Consider the following 24,124-nt stretch of genomic DNA (forward strand, 5'->3'; position numbering starts at 1 on the left):
CTTGAAACTATAGTTTAGTTTGCGTTACGATCACAATTTATATCCTTTATTTCAATATGTGGAGGTAGATTATAAAAAATATAACAATCTTAATTATGTGGTGTACTCTTTCCGATGTAAATATTAAGGTAAATTATCTCTGGTTAAATTAATAAAAGATTTTTAAGCGAGATGGTAAGATACTGTGAAGCCACTGAAAATTATTTGCTATGGACTCAGTGCCCCTAATACCAAGGCGAGTACCCTTAGTAACTAGCAACTGTTTCTGGAGAGGCAATCCGTTATTGATATATGTCTGTCTATATTCCGTACGGCTTACAATTTATATATTTGGTGTAATGTTGGTTTGCAACAAAGACTTAGATTAGTATAGAAGTGAAAGTTAGATTATAAGTTAATTATGGTAACATAAGTTTTAGTTATTCTATTAGTTTCAAAACTTATTACATATCTGTAATATCTAGATCTTTATACATACATCACAATCAAACCCTTAAAGTGGCGACCTTGTCTTTATATAGTCTTCTTAACAAGGTGTTGGTGGAGGCGGTTGCCCCTGAAAATTGTGATCGTTGCGTTCTCCACCAGTCTGTCCATTTATTTCGAGCCTGAGCCGCGGTTTCCGCTACAATTTTGTTAGTCAAAGACTCAAATTTAAATGAGTCCTTTGTGATTTTGTCGCATGGATTGGAAGTTTAACAGTACTAATTATGGTAATTCAGAAACTTTACCATTGGTTTTAACGTGATGGATTAAGCTCAGTGATGGAAGATGCATTTTTATTATTCCAAGTGACGATAAAGTAAGCTCAAATCTTGCAGATAAGATCTATTTAATATAGCTCAAAACATTTTAAATAGTGAGAACTATTAGCAAATCATGAATAGACATCCATTCAATGTAATTATTTCTGTAATTTTGCAATATTAAAGTAGAATGGTGTTCCTAAATTTTTAATAAACCTATACGAATCTACAAAATTTCAAATATAAATAATTTTTGTTTATAGACGTTATAAATGATTTTTTTGCTATCCTTGAAGAATATGTCAAATAACATTAGAAAAAAACGGCGATTGTTATAAAATTGATTTTTACTAAAACTAAGTAACTGATTGCAAATGTATTTCTTTTAGAAGGTGTATAAGCCGAATCTTAAAATTTAGAAAATATTTTATCATGTAAATATAAGCATAATACCAGAAACCACTGCAAAAACTGGAACAATTCAATTACTTCCTGTGAGTCCGGATAAATTCAACACATTTTATTATCCTTTGTTCTTCCTCTGCGAACTCTTTTGTTATCACACTATTTCCTGCATCATGTAGTAACAATAATTACAACAGATGCATTGTCATTTCGAAACTGCTGTATGGAACTGATTGTGGAAATATCCGCTTAGCAGTCTGACAATAATCACAGACCTATTTCAATCCCGCATTGTTTGGCACTAAATCCTGTATTTAAATCCATGTGACGTGTTATATTTCTATTAAATATATATGGAAGTTATTTTATGTTCGTTTTAAAAAAATTTAGATATAGTCACAAATAAATTGTCGATAGTTAGATGTAGTCACATGTGTCCCCCTTAATTAATTTGTGAACGGAAGTATATCAACAAGTATACATTAGAGTATCGTTGTAGAGCTAAAATATATACAATTTTATTGTTTATAATTTACTCAAAACTCTTTATTTTAGGGTTTTATTGCGCCAGGTATATGTCTTTTGGAATGTAAGAAGAATTCCCTTTTATATTAAACTGATATTGTTTAAGAATGTATTCAAATTAGCTCAGTAAAATTCTGAGTGTAATTCCATTTTCAATGAACTTGAGTATTGATTTAAATGTTTTTCATTATTAAGGTAATGAACCGAATCTTTAATTCAGAAATGGATGTGGTGATTACAATATAGAAATAAGAATACCCCATATAGAATAGAATAAATACCCCAAAAAACAACTATAAACACTCCATATTAAAAAAATTCGAAATTACACAGTGAAACCGGATAAATTCAATACTTTTATTATTTCTCTATGAAACTTTTTTTGTTACTACACGATTTGCTGCGTCAAGTGATATCAATAATATTACAACTGGTGCATCGTCATTTCTAAACTACTGTATGAACGGATTGTAGATGTATCCGCTTAGCAGTCCAACAATGACCACAGACCCATTTCAATCCATCATTGTTTTGTCACTAAATCCTTCATTTAAATTCATATTTATCATGTCTATATTAAATATTTCTGCCAGTTATTCTTTGCTCGTTTCCAAAACAAATGTTTACACATGAGAAATCGTCATAAACATAAATACACATAAATAGTTCAAAAATAGCATGGTGAAATGTATAGAAAAAATGGGTAAATATATTAAAATATAGATAAAGGTTCCTAGAATGAAATATCCTTAAATAATATTTTTTTTAGTTTGGCTGATTTATTTACGCTATAGTCTTTTTATAATAAGTTACCGTTTTGGTTTTAAGGTTTAAAATTTAAAATATACGTTATGTTATACTTATTAATGACGAAGCAATACAATTGGTTTTGACTAAAAAATCTATTTTATCAGTTGGTGCCTAAACAACTTACTGATGATTTCATTTGTTTATGGTTACTTCGGGAAGCCTTTCATCAGTAAAATGGTTTTTGTTTAACTCCGCTGAATTATGGCTCTCAACTGAGGTCGAAATATTTTCATGGATTTTATTGTTTTAAAAAAGATTTCGACACGGTGTAAACAAAAATTTTACATGATAACTTGTAATTTTATATGTCGCCTTTAAAGTTGCTCTCTCAAAAAACTTCGTTCTTTTTATTGGATGCCACAGATGAACAGTGTATTAAGATTTGTCCTTTATTTTGGATTCGATCATTTAACTCGGTATCATTACAAGGAACATTTTTTAAGTATAAAGCAGATTCTGTATTGTTCCCAATGTCTACTACTGAACGACCTTCTTAATCAAACAAACAGCTGGTATTACGTTCGGTCATCTTCGCACACGGCAGGATGTCTTGCTATAATTACCCAGAGTTCTCTATTGAGAATAGAGTTACCATAGTGCTCAATGTACTTGCTACTAGATGAGCTTTATATTTAAAGCAAACAAATAGTATTGCATTCAGTCATCAGAGGTCTTCTGCCCTGCTGGATTGCTTGTTACAAATTCCCAGGATCGTAGTAAAAGAGCCAGGAGGGAGATTCAAACGTTGGTCCTAGTGAATATAATGGTTGCCACAAGTTGTTAAGATGTTATCTAAATGCCAATCTAAAAATTAAATTAAAAGAAATGTTTTAATTACTAGTTAGTATTGCGTTAATTACAGTAGTATATTAGCTATAAATAAGTTTCTTTTTACTTGCGTTAGAACTTTTTTTCATAAATGACGAGACAATAAAAAAAAAACAATTTATATATACTAAAAAATCGTTAGTAATAATAAAGACATTACTTATTTGATTGATTTATTTATTCAACTGCAAAAATTCTTTAGAATGTTTTCTCGTGGTTGCAATTTTAATACGTGAATGTTATTGTAAAACTAGTTATGTTTGATTTATGAAGTAAATTTTATTCTATTTGATAAAAAAATCAAGCCAAATGGACAAGTTGGTAAAAAACTTCTTTTTTTGGCTTATCAATACTGTACTGTTTCTAAAAGTTCTAACTAGGATCATTATTATTTAAGTGCAGATTTTGTAACTGTCATTACAGTACACTAGAATAATTCCAGCTTATATTTCAGTTAACTACATTCCCATTTGAACAGCTTATAATTTTTGAACGACTGGCTTCAAGATTAGTAACATTTAAGACTTTAGTAGAACATAAAAACTGTCAGCGTGTGTGTGATATTTTATAGACATTGTAGATATAATTTTCACGGATCTTCACGTGAAGCTGAGGGATTTAATATTGAGTACTGAAACTAGCCCAGTCTATACAACACTTACAGGTCCAGGCGTCCTATAGTATTCTACAGTAAGCGTAAATATAATTATCACTCTTTCCTGGGAAAATTAAACGATGAATTTAACATTATATTTGCTTTAGTTGAATGTGACGAAAGATTGCATAATTTTCCTAAGTTACAACATTCTGACATACTGATTGGAGGCAAGTCACTTACTGGTGACGTGAAAGTAGCAGCGACAGGAAAGTGGATATCTCCATTTAGTGATCACCCTTTATAGCCGGGTTCCTCTCTTATCGCTGGAACAGGAAGGAGAGTGAGAGAGAGGGTAGAGTTCGCTCTCTCACTCCCACACGTTACTCGAGTGAACGTATATCGCGATACTTATATGATCATATTAACAAAAGATTTTGTGATTTGAAACGAATATTTTAGATTATTTAGACTTCGAAGCTCAAATACGACAAGTACATCTAACTTTAAAAATGTAACGATGCATTTTGTGTGAATAATTGGTTAAAATTAAACAGAATTCCAAATTAAAATTGAATCAAATATTCAAGTACTGAAAATTCAAGGTGAATGTAAATTATTCAGTTAACAGAAATTTATTTTACAATACAGTTTAAATTAAAAATGTTAATTTACTTAAATTCTGAGTAATACGATTTTCTATTTCTTTTTTTAGGTAATATTTACAAACCGGAATATTTTTTAACGATTCTTTGAGTCGAAACAATTTTTATTTACTTCTTATAAAAAAGTTGATTGAATAAATAGGATTGAACCCTTTTGTATTATCTAAAATTGAGTTTTATCACATTAAATTCTTTGATCACATTTTCCATTAAAATAATTACATTTTTCAACGCGCTTAATGAAAGTCGGTGTTACCAACGCTCTCAAAACATTTCAACAAAAGAGTACCGAACGATCACAGAAACAAACGAGCGGACAGATATCTCGTTAATTAAACCCAAGCCACTCATGTGTTCGATGTTATGTGGTTTCATTCTCACATTTCGTTATTGGAATTCTTTGTAAAAGATGGCAATTACAGGAAATTATTCTAAAAAAAGTTTTTGCCTTCTATTAAATTCAGAGCATCTAATGGCTTATTTCCGAGATGCATGCCATTTCATTTATTACGCATCAGTGTGCTTGAGAAACATGTAATTTAAATTTATTTTGATTATTCAAACATTTAATTACTTAGTGTAAATCCATGAAATTGTTGACTTTATTACCATTCAGGCATTTACTCTATGTTTATGATAAGGACTAGCAAAACCAGACGGAATGTCCTATCATTGGCATTTAAAAATTATTTAAAGGTGTACTATATATTAGCCGTTACAGTTAATAACTTTTATGTTGTGATTTTTAAGGGATAATTAGTTCCGTGTAGGCCGATTCTAGCGTACGAAGGGTTAAAATTGGATCAATATGTAGATTCTCTACATAGCTGTTACCAACCAGAGTACACTGACAATAGAAATAGTCATAAATAAATAACTCAATGACAAGAAAGTAAGAAATCTACAGAGCCAAGGAGCATGTCGTGGTGGTTGTTTTTTTATTGAATGGACATTATCGAAGTTTATCACTCGATGGCCTAGAGCTATTGGTTTATTATTTGTGCGATCTTTCAAATCTTCAAGCTGAGTTTTATAAATTCTCATAAAAAGTATTAAACACATTAACATGGAATGAAAGACCGATTTGTATTGTAATGTCTCTCTTCGTTTCTGTTTGTCTGTTCTCTCTGTCTACCTGTCCGAAAGATATCTAGAGAGCGTACTGACTTATAGGCGTAGAATTTTGTATAAAGGTTCATGGCCATAAACGTCATCGATTTGGTGAGAGAGAGTGTTATTTCATGGGATTTTGCTGAGCATTGGTGAACAATTTTACGGTCCTATAGGTAACCATTATGGAAATGAGTTTAGAAACAACAGAACAAACAAATTTGTAAGCAAACCGAGTATAACATTTGAACGTGTGACACAGCAACACATGTGGCCTAGTGGAATGAGATATAGAGTTACAATTTTCATGCCTCCTTAATGAAGCCTGGTACGTGTTTTACCTCTGTTATTGCACACATAATTCTCCTCCACAAAGAGTGTACCTTATGTTTGTCAAAGAGGCCTCGTAAAAGAGAGAATGTCCGCGACAGATTGTTAATAAGCTCATTAATGTTCGCCTGGAGGTGAACTTTGAAGTCACGGAAATGTTGCCTAGATATCCTTGGTTGTGGTCACAACAATTTTACAGGTGAGGTATTGTTACACTTTCAGACTTATATGGGTTCACTCAGTAACATAATGTCTAATAAATAGTATTGCTTCTCAATTTAATAAATAATACGTAAGAATGATTATCTCTTTCATTACTGTAAACGCCAAACATCAAGCGTCAAAAAAATAAATATTTTGAATTGTTTTGAGAGCGATTTCAAAAATATTTAACTAATGGAAGATAGTACCATTGTTTTCGTTGAGCAGCAATTATAATTAATAGTGAATGAGTAATATTTGTTACACAAGTTTATAAAGCATAGGGTATAATTTATGCTATAAAATTAAAGATTTAATTAAAATAATTGCAGATTCGAAGTTTTTAAAGTAAACAACATTTTGTGAAGATATAAGAGCTCATATCATATCAAAGACGATAAAAAAGGTAGTTCAAAATTTTAAAACACTTACAATTAAAAAAAACATGGAACGAGGGAAAATTTCCTGAAACATCTAGTTACCTTCACAAGTTCATTGTGGTTGAAACGTCTCTCATGTTGCGTAGAGAATCTTTATAACTCAAAGTTATCTTTAGCATAATGCCTAAAAGAGAAATATTTATAAAATTAGAAAGGCTTTAGAAGTCCTTTATTGTATATTATTTTATTGTAAATTAAACCTTTCATGTGGCATTTAGAATTCTTTTTTGGTGAGACTATTGGGTATTAAGATGAATTATCATTAAATACGTAATGGCAGTAAAAATTCTGGTCATAAATATACTATTAAATTTATAAATATCCAAGTTAGTAAAACTGCAAATATTATTTATAATGTGCAACGTGAAAAGAATAAACCTTACGGAATCGTTTTAGCTTGTTTTTACAAAACACAGCAAGAAGGAAAAGAACGAAGCGGAACCTTTCCATTGACCATAACTCCTGCTGTTAGCCGGAACTAGAGAGGGTTATATTGCTTCTGCACGGTGGCACCACTGCCCGTAAACCTTCCTGATAAACTCGCCCATCCATCATTCCTCACCGTCTAGAGCTACAAACAAATTATTTCAACTTGCTATCGTTTCACTTGCAATTCTCGCGTAGTGCATCGTATGAGGTTTGATACTGTCTGAGACTTGACTCGTGGAATCTGGAGCTTACGTTTAACTAAAGGAATCCAACCACAGTAGAGTACTTTAGCAATACTACTCAGTACTTTGCCATCACTTCGTTATTCAAAACCTACTCTCCGCAACACGATGAGTTCTTAGTGTTTTCGTGATGCAGCATTTCGACATTATGGACATCTAGGCTACAAAACAGTTCCACCTTGATTACCCAGCAGCCATCTGGTGTAACCTATGTGAAGAGGAGTTCCCATTGTCTGAATTAGGTGCACTCACAGTATGTGTTATGAGTAATAACATCCACCATCATCGAACTCGATGTTGCCTACATAGAAATTAAGGTCCATACAACATTCCAATCTATGTGTCAGTTTGCCCTTGAGATATCCGTACGGACACACAGACAGATATAAAAAAAATGAAAATGAAACGATTGATTTGCTACCGCTCCGAAAATAAGTTCTAAGCTTATTAAATTTTCAATTACGTAAAATTAAATACGTATGGATATAGCTTAGAGGATTTAACTTCGTAGCAAACAGGCTACATTTGTCATATGGAATTCACCACTCTTATACCAGAAGTGACAGCCAAACCCCGTAAAAAACTAAGAAGCGATCGGTATAATTATTTTATCGGATCATTCTATAAAAAATTCCTACTATTGGTATCTCACTGATACAAATTTCAAAAGTATTTTCAATGTTACTATCGATACGTAGAGTAACACACTGGTAACGTTCACCAATAAAAATATATAGATTAATAGAATCTTAAATTAATTTTATTATATTTATGAAACATTAAGGTATTTATCTGGATACAGTAAAGGGATGAGCTTATGAGTTTTGATTTTGTAAAACATCGGCGGATTAAAAAATGAAGATTTTACTATAAGGCCTATACGTATCGGAACGACAATGCACGGTAGAGATACAAACAATGCTATTCATAGCGTGTTCCCGCTGCAATCGACAGGTCGGGACAACGATGACGTCACTACAAAGCTTTCTGATAATTGTTGCGCTGATATCACATCAGTTTTAGTGATGTAGTCAATTAGAGTATTTACCTACGCTCGCCGAAATCCTACTACCGGATGTCAGCTGAGACATTAACCAACTGTACATGAATTCCATTGCCTATAGTATGTTAGTATTAGCTTGTTTTTATAGTTACAATAGAGATGGTTCATCCAATGTCATAAATGGATCCACGGTAAAAGCTTTTTCATATACTGTTTAAACTGATTATTTATTTTATATTTAATTAGATTTGCACATAACGTAGCTTTTGTGGGAGGGGTTTATTCAATGAGAATGTTGAGTTGTAAATTCCAATACATCCTTCTCTTAATGTGGTTTTGGAGAATCTGACGAATTAGAGTAGATGTCTCCTTAGATATATTTTAAATTCATTCTTAGTTTGTGAAAAATACAGATAGAAAATCAATGGGTCATGGTCAGTGTAAGAATCACGTAGAATATGTATTTCCATATATTTAAATTAGAGTTTTAACCTGCGGTCGCTGAAATCCTATTGTTGGATGTCATCCGGACATTTAACCGACTGTTCGATGAATCTCATTGCCGCTAGTATTTCAGTATTAGCTTGTTTTGTATTAGTTACACAAGAGATGACTCATCCAATGGTATAAATTGAGGCACGGCAAAATTGAGCGCTTGGACTGCTATCTGTGGAGTCAGGAAGCAAATATTTGAACGGTAACAATCAAAGTTAAGTGGCGCAGCCCTGGCGCCAGACCTCAGAACTAACTGATTAAACCTCAGGACACAACATCCGTATTTTATGATGATATGATGATATGGTATGATGATATATTACCTGTTGACTGATACAATCAAAGGTATTATCTCTGCTTGAGTGACAGGACTTACAGCATTTTTCTCTTCAACAATAATACTATCATTTTGTTACCCTAATCCCTTACACCTTTTTCAAAAATATTTTTAGATTTCGCTGAACCTAGAAAGTAGTAATCGGCTATTGACTGACTATTGATTCATCCTATGGTCATTGTAAGAGTACGTACATATCGGAAACTCCCCAGGTATGACACCAGGTTTGATTATTGGTTATTTTATCATGAAGCAAAGAATGTATTTTATATACTAGTTTATTTATATCCAACATTTATGTTTCACCATGTGACGTACATTACTTAAAAGTAATTATATTTGCACATAAAGAAGCTATGGTGGGAAGGGTTTATTCATGTGAATGTGGAATTTAGTTTAAGTCCACCCTCCCCTTAGTGCAGTGTCTGGAATCTGACGATGTCACAGACTCGAGTCTTGGAATCTTATTAGATTAGCTTTGGGAGGATTAATAATTATTAAAGAAACGTAATTGTCTTATTGAAAAATAATTTCTTTTAGACTAGCAGCCGATAAACTATTTAAATGGATATAAATGAAAATCCTACTTTTTCCTCAAATTGATGGAGGTTGGCCTAAAAAGAAATCAAACGTCAACACATATAATTTTGTATCAAACAAAATTTAGAGGATATCAAAAGGGTTGAATCTAATCAAATAGTAGATCACATCATTCCTACCTTCTTATAAACAACAAACCGTCTAGGTTAATTCATATTTGTAATTTTTAATCTATAAATTCTTTTATTCCCGTGGATTTTGCTCACTTCATTCATCTAACATTTGACCAACAGCGAGTGACGTATTAGGGTTGTTTCAACGTATTCCGCACTACAATTTATTACTTTTTGATTAAGCCTGAAAATTGGACTCCAAGCAGCTTACCCCAAGTTTTGAACCCTTTTATTTCCATTCTTTACTAAATGAAACCGTACATCGCCGCTCGCACACGCCACAGCAAACCATCAGGGAAGCGCGCGCCCATGGTGGCGAACGGGATGCCGGATCAAAACAAACTAGGTAAAAAAGTAACACCGTGGTCAGTATACTCAGGTTCATTTACTAAGACACCGCATAGGCCTATCCAGTCAAAAATAAATATATATATATGTACTATAAATAAAAAAAAATAAAAAGTGCCTGCAGTAGTATATACCTCAAACAATCCTTATCAGGTGCACCTGCATACAAAAATTAGTAAAACGCCATAATTTGAAACAAGAAATGCCAATTCCACCCGGTATCCTTCGGCTAAGGGCGTGGCTCCTAATGAAATCCAAGAAATAACTAAATAATATCTAAAACTAACTTAAAATTAAATAACAAAATATAAACTATATAAATGGCAACAATAACAATAACAAATAAATAAAGAAATATGGGCAGGGTATCACAGATGTTGACTAGTAGAAATGTCCATCATGGTGGCCGTCCTTCAGCAGAGCGCAAAAGCGAAGGTTTCTCTGCGACCACGCATGATGGGAGAGATGGCAGCAGAAAATCAACTCATCTCCTGGACCTCATCAGTGAGGGGCCGTAAACTTAGCCGCACATGTCAGAAGGAGAATAGCTCAGCAAAACTAACAAACACTAAATAAACAAAATATATTAAACTGGAGCTACTCCTAACTTGTACACCACGGCCTCGGAGTCTTTGCCACTCTACCGGAAAGGCCAAACTCCTTCAAAATGGTCAGTGGCCTCTGCAGCCAATAAACCACACACACATACACTATATAAAACACACATGAGCCGGGAGATATAGGTATTGAACCGGCTCAGACTCCCCCCCCCCAAAAGGAGGAAACTCCCCTCTGTTAATTTCTTCAAAATGAAGAACCAAACGAAATGCCTCTCCCCCCAATGGTTGAAGAATTATAAACCGGAAAACCCTGAAGTCTGCAGAAGGTAAAACCAAGAAAATCCAGTTGGAGGCAAGAAATCCCTCCAAGAGTTGCGTGGGTACAAAGAAGAAAACAGGAACCTTGATCAGGAAGAAGGAGCAGGGGTGATCAGGCCTCTGGACCTAAAACCCTCCCGCACAGACTAAAGAGAAATCACGGATGATTCCGGCAAGGCTTCAGATGGGATATGTGCGCCTTCCTGAAAATCTTCCCGGACTGAGGATCTCCCAGTCGGGCAGTCACCGGAGTCAGAAACTTCAAGATGCGGTGGGGACCAGTCCACCTGTAGTCAAAGTTTAGCAGCTCTTTTATCCACAGCCGAACTGACTGGGTGAGCCTTGTAGTAAACTAGATCCCCCACCTGGAAGGGATTGGCAATACGACCTCGGTTTGTACTTCCTCCTTACTAACTCCCTAGCCCGAATGAGATTCCGCCTGGCTGCCTCCCAAGTGGCTTTCACATTGGGAGTACCAGGATGGTGGCAGAAGATCGCTAATTTTCCAAAGGTTCGCCAAAGGGTTGTTTGGCGGAAAGCCAAATAATAACTCGAAAGCTACCGCCTTGTGACTTTCATGCTGGGGGGCCGTATTAAAGGCAAATTGGATCCAAGGTAGTTGTTGATCCCAGTGGTCTGATTTTTCCGCATGAAAGGCAATGAGAGCAGATCGAAGATTGCGATTAAACCGTTCGGCGTGAGAAGGCTGAGGATAGAAAGGGGAAGTAGTCACATGGCGGATTCCGTGCCCAAAGCACATTCTTTTAAAGATATTGGAGACAAACTGTGAACCATTATCGGAAACTAAGGTGGCGGGGATTCCAAAGTGTTGAAAAAAAAATGGTTACGAAGTGCTTGCACCGTGAGCTGCGCGGTAGCACTCCGCAATGGGAACAACCAAACAAACTTTGGAGAAGGCATCCACACACAAACAAGTAGTAGAACTTATTTCCGGACTTGCTACGCGGGAGAGGCCCAACATAGTCAATGAAAACCCTTCTCCAAAGGTTTTTCCGCCACCTCAGATGACAAAAGACCCAAACTTGGTATTTTGAGCGGGTTTGCTTAGGCGAGCACAGTTCACAAGAACGTACTCGAGCTGCAATATCCCGGTCCATACCTTTCCAGATGAACTGATCCCTAATCTTCGCGATGGTCTTATGAACTTCCTAGATGTCCGCCCACAGGAGAAGAATGAAAATACTGAAAGACCCATCGGTACAAGAAAACTTGGCAGCACTAACTTAGGTTTCTCTCTTCTCCGCTGCTTGTCACGGCAGCATAGAGCACCCTCGGTACAGAAAATAAGGAGGTGGGCACCTCCGTTTTTAAGCTCATTGATGAATAGCAGTCAGCTCCGGGATCCTTAAGTTGGTTGTGGAACAATGTCCGAAAATTGCCAGAGGAAAGTCTAGGAGCACGCCACAACATGGCGGCTCTGATAAATTCTGGTGGTCGTTTGGGTAAGTGATACATGCGTGACAGAGTGTCCGCTATGATATTTTGGGTGCCTCGCACGTGCTGCACTGTGAACTTAAGGGCAGAAATTTGGACTACCCAGCGACCAATCTTCCCGAGCTGACGGGGGTGGGCAAGGAGCCAAGAAAGTGCCTGGTTGTCGGTTTCCAACAAAAATTCTTTATGTTCTAGGTAACGCCTGAACTTATTAATTCCAAACACGACAGCCAAACATTCCAGCTCATAAACAGAACAAACTCTTCTTCTCACAAGGGGTTAACGTGCGTGAAGCATAAGCTATTGGGCTGCCGATACCATCTACTTCTTGTGATAAAACAGCAGCAAACGGCTAAGGAGGAAGCATCAGTTTGCAAGACGAACTTACGACTGAAATCAGGCATAGCCAAGACTGGAGGCTGCAATCACTGCCTCTTTCAGCTGCTCAAAAGCAGTCTGTTGCGCTTCACCCCACTCAAACTTGGCACCCTTTTTCCTAAGAGAGTTCAGAGGGGCCGCCACTTCAGCAACATTGGGGATGAAACGACGATAAAAATTTATCATTCCCACAAAAACGGGCCAACCCCTTTGGCATCCTTAGGAGGAGGAAACTCCCTGATTGCCTGGGTTCTCTCTGGATCAATACAAACACCTCGAGAAGAGACAAGATGACCCAGAAAACGATATTTCAGGCTGAGCAAAAACTCACCTTTTCAGGATTGACGGTAAGGCCAGACTCTCGCAGCCTAGTTAGAACTTCCTCTAGATGAGTCAAGTGCTCCTCATAACTCTCACTGTACACAAGCAGGTCATCCAGATAGTTTGAACACGAACTTAAATTTGACATCATGAAAGATAGAATCCAGGAGTCTGGTGAGTGTTTGGGCCCCCACATTCCAAGCCCATTGGCACTCGGGTAAACTGGTACAAATTCCAAGGCACACAAAAGGCAGTGAGAGGTCGAGACTCGTGTTTTTAGAGGAATCTGATGATATGCCTGATTAAGATCAAAAATGGAGAAAGTACTTGGCCTTACCAAACCAGTCGAAAGCAGAATGCAAATCGGGGAGAGGCACGGAGTCAATTTCTATCTGAGCATTGAAGCTTTCGATAACCCAGGACCAATCTGGACTTCCCATTAGGTTTCGGCACTAGAAACGCTGGACTGGAAAAAATTTGAGCAAGACGGCTCGATTACCCCACTCTTAAGTAAAATCATCAATCATATTTCTCAGAATTTCCATCTTGGGCGAAGCAAAGCTTATATGGATGGGAAACGTACAGGACGGGTGTCTGTAAGACGAATCTCGTATTCCAAGAGATTGGTCGTGCCCAGTTTGTCAGTTTTAGGACTTCAGGAAAACTGGAACAAATCATGCCTTATGTCCTCAGCCTCTTTCGGCGTAAGATGTCCTAGTTTGGTCAGGAGGAGTCAAGCTCTTATCTTCCATCTCTAAGGCAGCAGTCCCACGAGACTCGACATCTGAAAAGGGAACGAGCACCCGCCTGGCGAAAGCAAAGAAAACATGACTGGAGGCCAAATCCAAAATCATGCGAGTTTTTCCGATAAAATCTGCTCCCAAGATGAAAGGAAAAGTCAGGTCCTTAGCCACCAAAAAGCTCCAATCCCAAGAGAAATAATTAATTTTTGATGTGAATCTGGGCCACTACAGATAATAGGTAAAGGTGTGGCGTGAAGCAGTCCAGCAGATAAGTGAACTAGGCTCAACCTGCCGTATTAGCCCAGAGGATTTTAGATCTTCAAAAAAACGACAAAGAAATCAGGCTGCGTGCTGACCCAGAATCAACCAGGGCCTTCTGCACCACATTCCCCACAAGCACATCCAGTTGTGGGCAGGTTGAGCGGGCAGCCCTTACTCCCTGCGCAGCCAGAGCAGCAACCTCCCTCTCGGCCAACGATGATAACTGTCCCCAAGTCTATATCTTTCTGTTTTCTTTCTGTTCTGCATTAAACCAGCTACCCTTTTACCATCAAAATCAGGTACATATTTGCCCTCAAAATTACCTTTACGGCACGAGTCGGGCTTACTCGTCCGCAAGCTTACTAGTTTTTTTTATTAAGTGGACAAAACGGTCTAATATGTCCCACTTGCTTGCAGCCATAACAGGTAGGAGGCTGCCTATGGGAAGGAGCAGCTGCTGGCTCAGACTGCACCGGAGCATGGACCGCCCCGGAGGCAAGTGAGGAAGATGCCTCGACATGGCCTCCCTTTGATCATCCGCATCCTGAACCCCTCTAGAGATGATGGAGAGGCGGTCCAAATCCGCAAAAGATGCGGGACGGCTACAAAAAATCAAACGGGAGCGTTCTTCAGGTTTAATGCCCTCCAAAATAAGGCTCACCAACTCCGTTTCGCTCAAGCTCAAGCGCAACACACCCGGGCTACATCCCGTATCTCCCCGACAAAATGGCTCAACGTCTCGTCTGGTGCCTGAGGACGGTAAACGCGTTCCACCCTCAAGCGCTCCCTAACCCGAGCAGGTACAAAGAACTCCAAGATCTCGGCGTGGAACTGGTCAAAGGTGGCACCTCTCTTAAGGCAGTCTAGAAGGCGATCAAAAAGCGGCCTTAAGGAAAACTGCGCTAAAATCTGCATAAGCATGGCATCTGTCATACCAGGAAATTCTCTTAGCTTAAAAACTTCCAGAAGGAAATGGATAAGTAAATTAGTGTCAAGCCCATCAACTCTGGGGAAGTGTTGTAAAACACTCCCCAAAGGATGGGGCAGTTTGCCAAAGCTAGAAAAGGAAGGCACACAACTATAGATGATGCCTCACCACTACCCATCGGAGACATAGTAACTCTGGGAGGCTCGAAAGAAAGAGCCGGTGGATGGTTAGCAAAAGTAATGGTAGTGGGAACGCTCCGTTGGAGTGACAGCGGTAAATAGTACCCCCCTTCTCTTTCACCGAGCGCACCTCACTCAAACCATCTAAGGCTTGTTTTAATTTGTTTACTGGCCGAAAAAGCCCAACTTTTAATATCAGAGTTTTAAACTAGGAGCTGACATAAGTAAAACTATTCTGTCACGCCAATGTAAAAGCTGAGATGCCAATCTAGCCTTTGCTGACCCGGACATGGGAAGTGACTCAAAATTAATATCGTCTTCTAATTCCTCCATGCGGGTTTTTACAAAACTCAAATTCTGTGTTAATTTGGAACTCTGCATTCCAGCTGCGGTCCAACGCTATACAAGCCCGTAATTGAGCTCTTAATGCCCTCACATCTCCCTCGGGCTTCTGTCCTCTCGCCAGGACCTCAAAAACCAACTCGGGCTTGCGTAGATGTTCAGGCACCAGGGGGAAAACGCCATACCAAACAATTAAGACAAATAAATACCACAATAAACAACAAAGCGTACGCAACAATTACTTAGTAACCTAAGTGGACTCAACTCACAAAAGGCTTACACTGACGAGGTCCAAGTGAAGAACTTAATACCCGCTACCTAATAGAAGGATACCCTGCAAATATACACTAACCACAACCTACAAACACAGAAGCAATAAAATATAACAAAACAACACATTGATAGGGGAGAAGTAGAGTACAGTTAGATAAATTTAGCGGTTAAGCAATTTAGAGTCCCTTGCTCCCTGCAAAGGGTAAGTCCCTGCAGGAAGCAAGACACTAAACCAAATTCCACCCGGTATCCTGTGCTAGGGCGAGCTCCTAATGAAAAAAAAATGTGTACTCTAACCTCCCCCTACCTAACACTAACCTACACCAACAAACAAAACCAGAACTGAGAGACAGCTGAGAGAGCAGCTAACCACGCTCTGCTACCATTGAAACCGTACATCGCCGCTCGCACACACCCACAGCAAACCATCAGGGAAGCGCGCGCCCATGGTGGCGAACGGGATGCCGGATCAAAACAAACTAGGTAAAAAGAACACCGTGGTCAGTATACTCAGGTTCATTTACTAAGACACCGCATAGGCCTATCCAGTCAAAAATAAATATATATATATGTACTATAAATAAAAAAAAATAAAAAGTGCCTGCAGTAGTATATACCTCAAACAATCCTTATCAGGTGCACCTGCATACAAAAATTAGAAAACGCCATAATTTGAAACAAGAAAATGCCAATTCCACCCGGTATCCTTCGGCTAAGGGGCGGGCTCCTAATGAAATCCAAGAAATAACTAAATAATATCTAAAACTAACTTAAAATTAAATAACAAAATATAAACTATATAAATGGCAACAATAACAATAACAAATAAATAAAGAATATGGGCAGGGTATCACAGATGTTGACTAGTAGAAATGTCCATCATGGTGGCCGTCCTTCAGCAGAGCGCAAAAGCGAAGGTTTCTCTGCGACCACGCATGATGGAGAGATGGGCAGCAGAAAATCAACTCATCTCCTGGACCTCATCAGTGAGGGGCCGTAAACTTAGCCGCACATGTCAGAAGGAGAATAGCTCAGCAAAACTAACAAACACTAAATAAACAAAATATATTAAACTGGAGCTACTCCTAACTTGTACACCACGGCTCGGAGTCTTTGCCACTCTACCGGAAAGGCCAAACTCCTTCAAATGGTCAGTGGCCTCTGCAGCCAATAAACCACACACACATACACTATATAAAACACACATGAGCCGGGGAGATATAGGTATTGAACCGGCTCACTAATTTTTCTTTCCGTTATTTTTGTATGCATTAATACCTTCCCCACCTGATGAAGAGGATAGATTCCATCCTCGCAACGTTGTGTACCTTTTATAACCTATAACGATGGCAAATGTCCGAAATCCTGTTATCATTTCTAGATTCAAAATATATTCCTTTCTTATTGAACTCATTATTCCAAATTTCTAGCAAGTTTCGATATTTGGATTTTTTAATCCTCTCAATACAAGTCCATCATAAATAATCTGTTTATTTAGTCCTTAATCATAACCCCTTGTAATTCAGTCTCACTGGACCTTTCATCTACAAGGGATGAGATGCTTTCCTTTTACGGATTTCAGACAGAAAACCCGGCTCCAAAGATACTTCTCCTCGATTCATCCTTGAAATCTATCCCCGAAGTAGCTCACAATCTTTTTCAATTCAAGGAACTACATGAAGCAGCGTACAAATTCCACTTTTAACAACAAACAGGTACCGCACTGCCACATGAGAGGATTAATGTGTTGATATAACTTCACACTTACATCTCATCTTCGCGTGAGACTGAGTAAGCGGCTTACCTCTGCGGAAACATGAGCTTACACTCCAGATTACAGAAACTGCGAGATTACTAGGCGGATGGATCTCATGCAATAAAAACATTACTACTGTATTAATCATAAACTCGAACCCAAACATCTTTGCTTCTAACAAACCTAATCTAGTTAACTGTAACTGATCTCGCTGAGGTGGCATGTATAATTTCAGTTACTATGCTGCATGAGAAAATTCCACAAGATATGCTCAGTTTGCTTATAAAATTATGTATACTATAATTACAATTATGTTTACTCATGAGACAGATTTAAAACTGTTCGCTAACGCTCTGCCAAATGCAATTGATTCATCCACCGTAATCGCAATTTAATGTTGCTTATACGGTAATGAGATTTCACAAGGATAAGGACAGCTCGTTCTTAACGTATTATGAGGACAGACAAACAGAAATTGTAAATCTAAAATGAGGGGTGCAATCTAATAAAAGAAACAATTTAGAATTTTATCCTGTCCGGGCTTATAATAAGTAGAAATGATACCATAGTGAGTATAAAGCAGAAATATACGAGTTGCAGATTGACTTTGTGATCTGATTAAAATTTATCATTTGATTCTTAAAACATAGTTCTAGCCCTAATCTAATTCTTAACCATGAATACTTCTTCTTTTAGGTTTTAACGTTCTGCAATAGTTTCTAAATAAAAACTCTGACCTTTATCTCGATGATTTCTTTCCCCTGGAATACTGGGTGTCCAATGGTGTAGCTCGCCTTCCAGTAAAATGAGTTTGAGGTGAGGATTTGAAATGTTACGTACAAGAATGATGTTAAACATGAAACTGCCTAAAACAAGCTAAATTATGTTGGATTGCTATAATAATTAAAGAACAACTGCAGAAACAGAAGGGTTGAGAACGTGGAAATGCCACTAACAGTTTCATTTATTGACAATAAAAAATAAGAACTGGATTGCTTTATCGCTATTTTTACACTATGTTGAAGGTGTTACATATCGATAATATGTAATTAAAATTATAAGCAAAAATAAATCCTTGCGGTCAGAACTCACTGGTTTGAACTTCGTGGCTAAGACAGGTCAATTATTTAACGAAATCACCATAATTATTCCGGAAGTAAGTGGCTAACTCTATTACGTATAATATAGGAAGCGTTCTATATTATAAATTACTCCAATCGGTTTAATGTGTTTTATTATGAACACATACATAAGGAATAGCAGAATTATTGCTATCCACGGTTATTAGCTTTTGAGCTGTGTGATATAAATAAGACTAAAGTAACTACGTTTCAATGTTCAGCGCAGTAAGTAAGGGTCAAAGATATTCCTTGTCAACTTCTACAACGTCTGAATTGCAGCCAAATGTTTAAGAATTATCTCATAACTCCATCTCGATCCACCTTTTGCTTATTTTAGTATCGTTTCAAAGAAGAGAAATGCAGTTTATCTCCGTGACACTCTTGGTAATGATACAAAGATAAAAGGTTTTGAGCTCCAAGTGGGATTATAAAGGATTAAAACCCTTTTACCCAAATCGTTATAATCTCAGCGCACTCTACAAACTCTGCAGATAATACTGCACGGTGACTATCTAGTGATGAACTTCACTTTGAATATTCTTATTGGCTGAGCGTTAGCGTATGGTGTATTTAATTTATTCCCGTATGTCTCTCTGCACAATATCTCAATTGTACCCAGTTTGCTTATACATTTATTCATCCTTCAATCTTCTCGTTGGTTACTAATGGGAGCAATTTAAACTTATTGTATAATATAGTTGACGTTCAGTCTAAGCCAAGGGGATATTCACCATCATCGAATTTGATACCGTTTATATAGAAATAGAGTTTAAGAAAACATTTAAAGACTATAGGTTAGTTCATATACGAGATATCGTGTGTACCAGATAGACAGAAATGAAATAGTTCCAACTCCGAAGAGCAATAATTTACTATTTTACCACTACCTTCAACACTGAGGCTAACCTGTTGAATGTTCCAAGCACGAACTTCCACACTACAAGGAACATAGTTTACCGCTGTCGAGTGAAACTTGCCGGGAGAGCAAACTGTTGTTCTCTGGAGAGCTTTAGAGCTAAAGTAATGTGACTCAACTTTAGAATTTACAGTGCATATATTATAGTCTGAACTGGACGTGTTATTTATTTATTGAAAGATTTAATGTTTTAGCTGAGCGTTAGGGAAGCGTATGTCCTGAGGGGCTAAAAAATGTTCGTTTCTGTCGACCGCCTCAACGTTATCACAAAAATGAACTGATATAAAGACTTGAAATTGAGTGAATTTCTTTTTAATATAAGGATCACTGTATATCACTCTATGGGTTTGGCTTAGGGTTAGTGAATATTTTGACATTTGATTAATGGGTATCCATGATAGTGTGCCGAATGGACAATACACATGGGGTTGGATACCGCTGAGGTCGTAGCACCACTTCTAGTTAGTTGGTAAAATAAAATAAAGTATTGCCACGTTGCTGCCAAATACGAGTAGAGTATGAATGAGGGAGTATGATACCATGGGATGGGCCTAAACATTCCAATGTTCTGTGGATTGCTAAGAAATTAATAATTATGACAACTTTAAAAATAACTTTCCTTTACGATGAACTTGTCTCACAAACCCGGGCATCAGCATTCTTGGCTCGACAATGCAGCTGTAGTCGGAAAAGGGGAATATTAGTAGACTGGAAGTCTAAAACATGAAGTAATTGGGTTTGAACAAAAGAAGTGAGCTCGAAGAGTGAACTGCAACTCGCCTAAAACAAAATCGCGACGGTATTAGCCATTTATCGAGACAACTTATAATCACGACAACGTGGCCTCGTCAGAAGGACACCGCCAAAAATATTATCGAAGTTGATCTGGCAAATAAAACACATTCAAGGTAAGTTACTTTACAAGTTATAATTTTACTTTACATTACATTCAAATTAGATGTCTCGCATGAAAGGGCTAACTTATGATACGAAAATATAAATTTTTTACTTACGGACAAGGCGAGCGAGGTCTTCCTTCAGTATCGAGGTTTGGCAGCTACAAGGTTCCCGATAGAAAAATTAATTCACGTGTTAATTAGGTTATCAATCCGCCAAGAATTTAGTTCCAAGAACATCGGATGTAACTTTTACTAACCAGTAACAAATAACTGGGTTGAGAAAATACGTACTATATGAGGTAAAACTAAATAACGGTACAATGGAAACTGAGTAGTTTCATTAATTTTGTGCAAGTACAGAGCCAATTTCTGGTTTTTAGTATATACAATGTTTTCATGAACAATTAAGTGTTCAAGCAGCTCTCTAAATTTAACATTTTCAAAATCTAATAACTGATAGCACGTGAATAACTAACCTATAACAGCAATCTAAGTTGAATCAAGCCAAAATGTTGTGACACGCGTGCGTATTTTAACAATTAAAATAAATATGGTGTGTGATAACTTCAATCAAACTATCCCTGAAACTTGCACTATAAAAGATTAATAGTACCAATTATTATAAACTGAAGTAAAGATTAGAGTTTAAAATACGGCTGTTCATATTAACCAATCACCCAATAGGTCATATAGCTAATAAACTAATAGCGGCCACCCCTATTCCCTGGTTTACCACCATCTTGCCTCTACCGTGACGTCATCATTTATTACGTCATTGGTTACTGGCGAGTTTTTGGATATTGAAAGCGTAAGTATTAAATGAACTGCATTCTTTCCATAAGTTTATAATAATTATAAGCTAAAAGTATTCTAGATGGTTTCCTCAAATGTGTAACAGAAATCATGAGGGGATTAACCTACCTTATATATCTTAAAATCTTTAAAATTCTTAAATTATTTAACGTCAACGATAGTGAATCATAGAGAAATAATGAAAGGCCTTACATGTGTACTCTGAGTTAGTTTGTCCACAATGATGCGTTTAAAGTTTTATTTTTGTTACTGTTATTATTCCTTCCTCGTAAAAAGTAATAAGTAGAAAAAATAAAAGATCAAAAGATGTAGCAAATTATATCAGCTTTAAGTTTGTATACTTATAAATGGTCCGTAGTTATAGGTGAAACCCCAAAAAAGGAGCATTGTGTTCAACCCCCGCCTCTTCTTCAACCACCACTAGGGTTAAGACATTTTGTATATTATATCTAGAAAAATGTTCCACAGTTGGTCTTTTCTGCTTTTTTACTTTCCTTCAGGAATCATTGGATGACTGGGTTAAAAAGAATAAAAAAAATACGTTGACTTGTGCAGTGGATAACGTAAAGTTACTTCTGAATTTGTTTGTCAACCAAAAAAGTGGCATATAACCAACGCTTTGTTGCAAAAGAAGATGACATCCTGACCCTGCATTCCAAAGATTATGAAAATCTGAAATATCCCTGGAAGTAAATGAATCATGTCAGTATACAGAAAAAATAACCAACGTAGCAAACAACTTACGATAACAGCGTGAGCATGTTTCAATGAAATAAGAAACGAGTAATTCAATAAGAACTTAAAACAACAGTCAGAGTAATCACACAAGTTTGCTTTGATAGACACGCTCCATTAGTTTCGTGCGCTCTGAACTGAGCTCTAATGTTCGCCGGAAAGTTACCGTCAATGACTGACAACGACATAGAGTTCGGCGATCTTTCCCCGTATAACTTCTTATTCTCTTGGACTCTTTATTTTAGATTCGAAGGATTTTCTTAATAACAGCATTACTTTACTAAATACAACTCACTAACAATAAAAAACTAAAAACGATCCTTAAAATGTTTCAACAAGAAATGTTATTTTTCGCTTGCATAATATAACAATATCGTTTTCAAAGTTTCTAAATATCTTTTTGTAAAAAGTGTTCTCTGTGATTAGTCATTATTATTTTACACTAAAATAAGACATTAAGACATAAGATATTGTCTTATTTTTCTGGTAAAATAAGACATTCTTTACTTTTTTTTTATTATTTTATTGTTATTAAAATTATTTAAGTTAAATTAAAAAGTATTATATGAAAAACTAGCCATTCATTCAAAGGCTTAATGTATTTTTGTATCACAAAAAAGATTGTTTGTTTAGAATATCTTAAAATTAAGATAAATCGAAGTGTAGTTGATAACTATTTTAAATTTATAGATCTTTTTCCAAGAGTTCTAAATATGTATTTATTTGTTTTTCAATCATCCAACGAATTAGTAGGAAGTCAATTTTATTTTATCAATTCATAGTTTATTTTTAGTTGAATATTGAATGGTGCAGGCTAAGTTTAGTGTTCTAAGTAAATTTAAAAGAAAAAAATTAATAAAATTGATCTAGTACGGTTGAACATCTTAATATTAAAGTCACAGCAAATAATAACGTTAAACCCTTGACATCAAGGCATTTTAATGGGAAGTTAAAACAATAGCCACTCTAAATTCAAGCATTTTATTACAGAGCATCACTTCACAGTAAGCATGTAAATTAAATGCTGTGTAACGAAAAGTTTTTCGTTACGTAGATACCTGCTTCTCCATATTTAATTTCTTCTGAGTAACAGTATATCTGTCAGCGATCATTATAACAGTAATGTTTTTACTATCGTCAGTGTCGTTGCCAAGCACAATATCACACGCGGTCACGTGACTCTGGTGCCGGTTACACTAAATGACACATCATTATATTTAATCATAGTGTAACGTAAAATCTCAGCACTAAATGACGATACAAAGCTAAAAGGTTCGCGCTTTAAGCTGCATTCAAAACAGGATTACAAACCTTTTACCGAAATCGTGTTAATCTCGGAGCGTTGTACAAAGCCTTGGGTAACTCCGTGTGCTATCAGGTAATAAATTTAGTTTCCAGATTTTAGATCCAACTGTACAGTCGTGCATATCACTTTTCTCTCCTCTGCCATGAGATTGGGTGTTTTATGGTTGGATTGTAAGTGCTATTCATCTTCGTCAAGTATGAAAACGTATTTGAGTATATCGTACTGTACAGAAACATACAGTACGACAACGTATGATCCCATGACAACGGAGAACAACGGAATATTACTAATAACCCAAGGAACACTTGAATAAACTAAATAGGACTTTGGATTGAGGTTCGATTAAAAAATATCACTATTTGTTTTTCACAATCCTTCCATCGTCAAAAATAACCTTCAAAGAATGAACTATTTATAAATTGTGTACCTCCAGGGCAAAGTAATAACAACCACATAGATTAATTTGAGAATTTTTCGTATGAACTTTATAATGATAAATAAATATCTAATGTTCATAATGTTGGACTTAACTTGTTTCCACGACATTTTAGCTATCATCAATAAAGAAGTGAAAACTCTAAGCACATTGAATTTGTTT

Source organism: Homalodisca vitripennis, chromosome 6 (genome assembly GCF_021130785.1).
Source record: "Homalodisca vitripennis isolate AUS2020 chromosome 6, UT_GWSS_2.1, whole genome shotgun sequence".
Taxonomy (NCBI): domain Eukaryota; kingdom Metazoa; phylum Arthropoda; class Insecta; order Hemiptera; family Cicadellidae; genus Homalodisca; species Homalodisca vitripennis.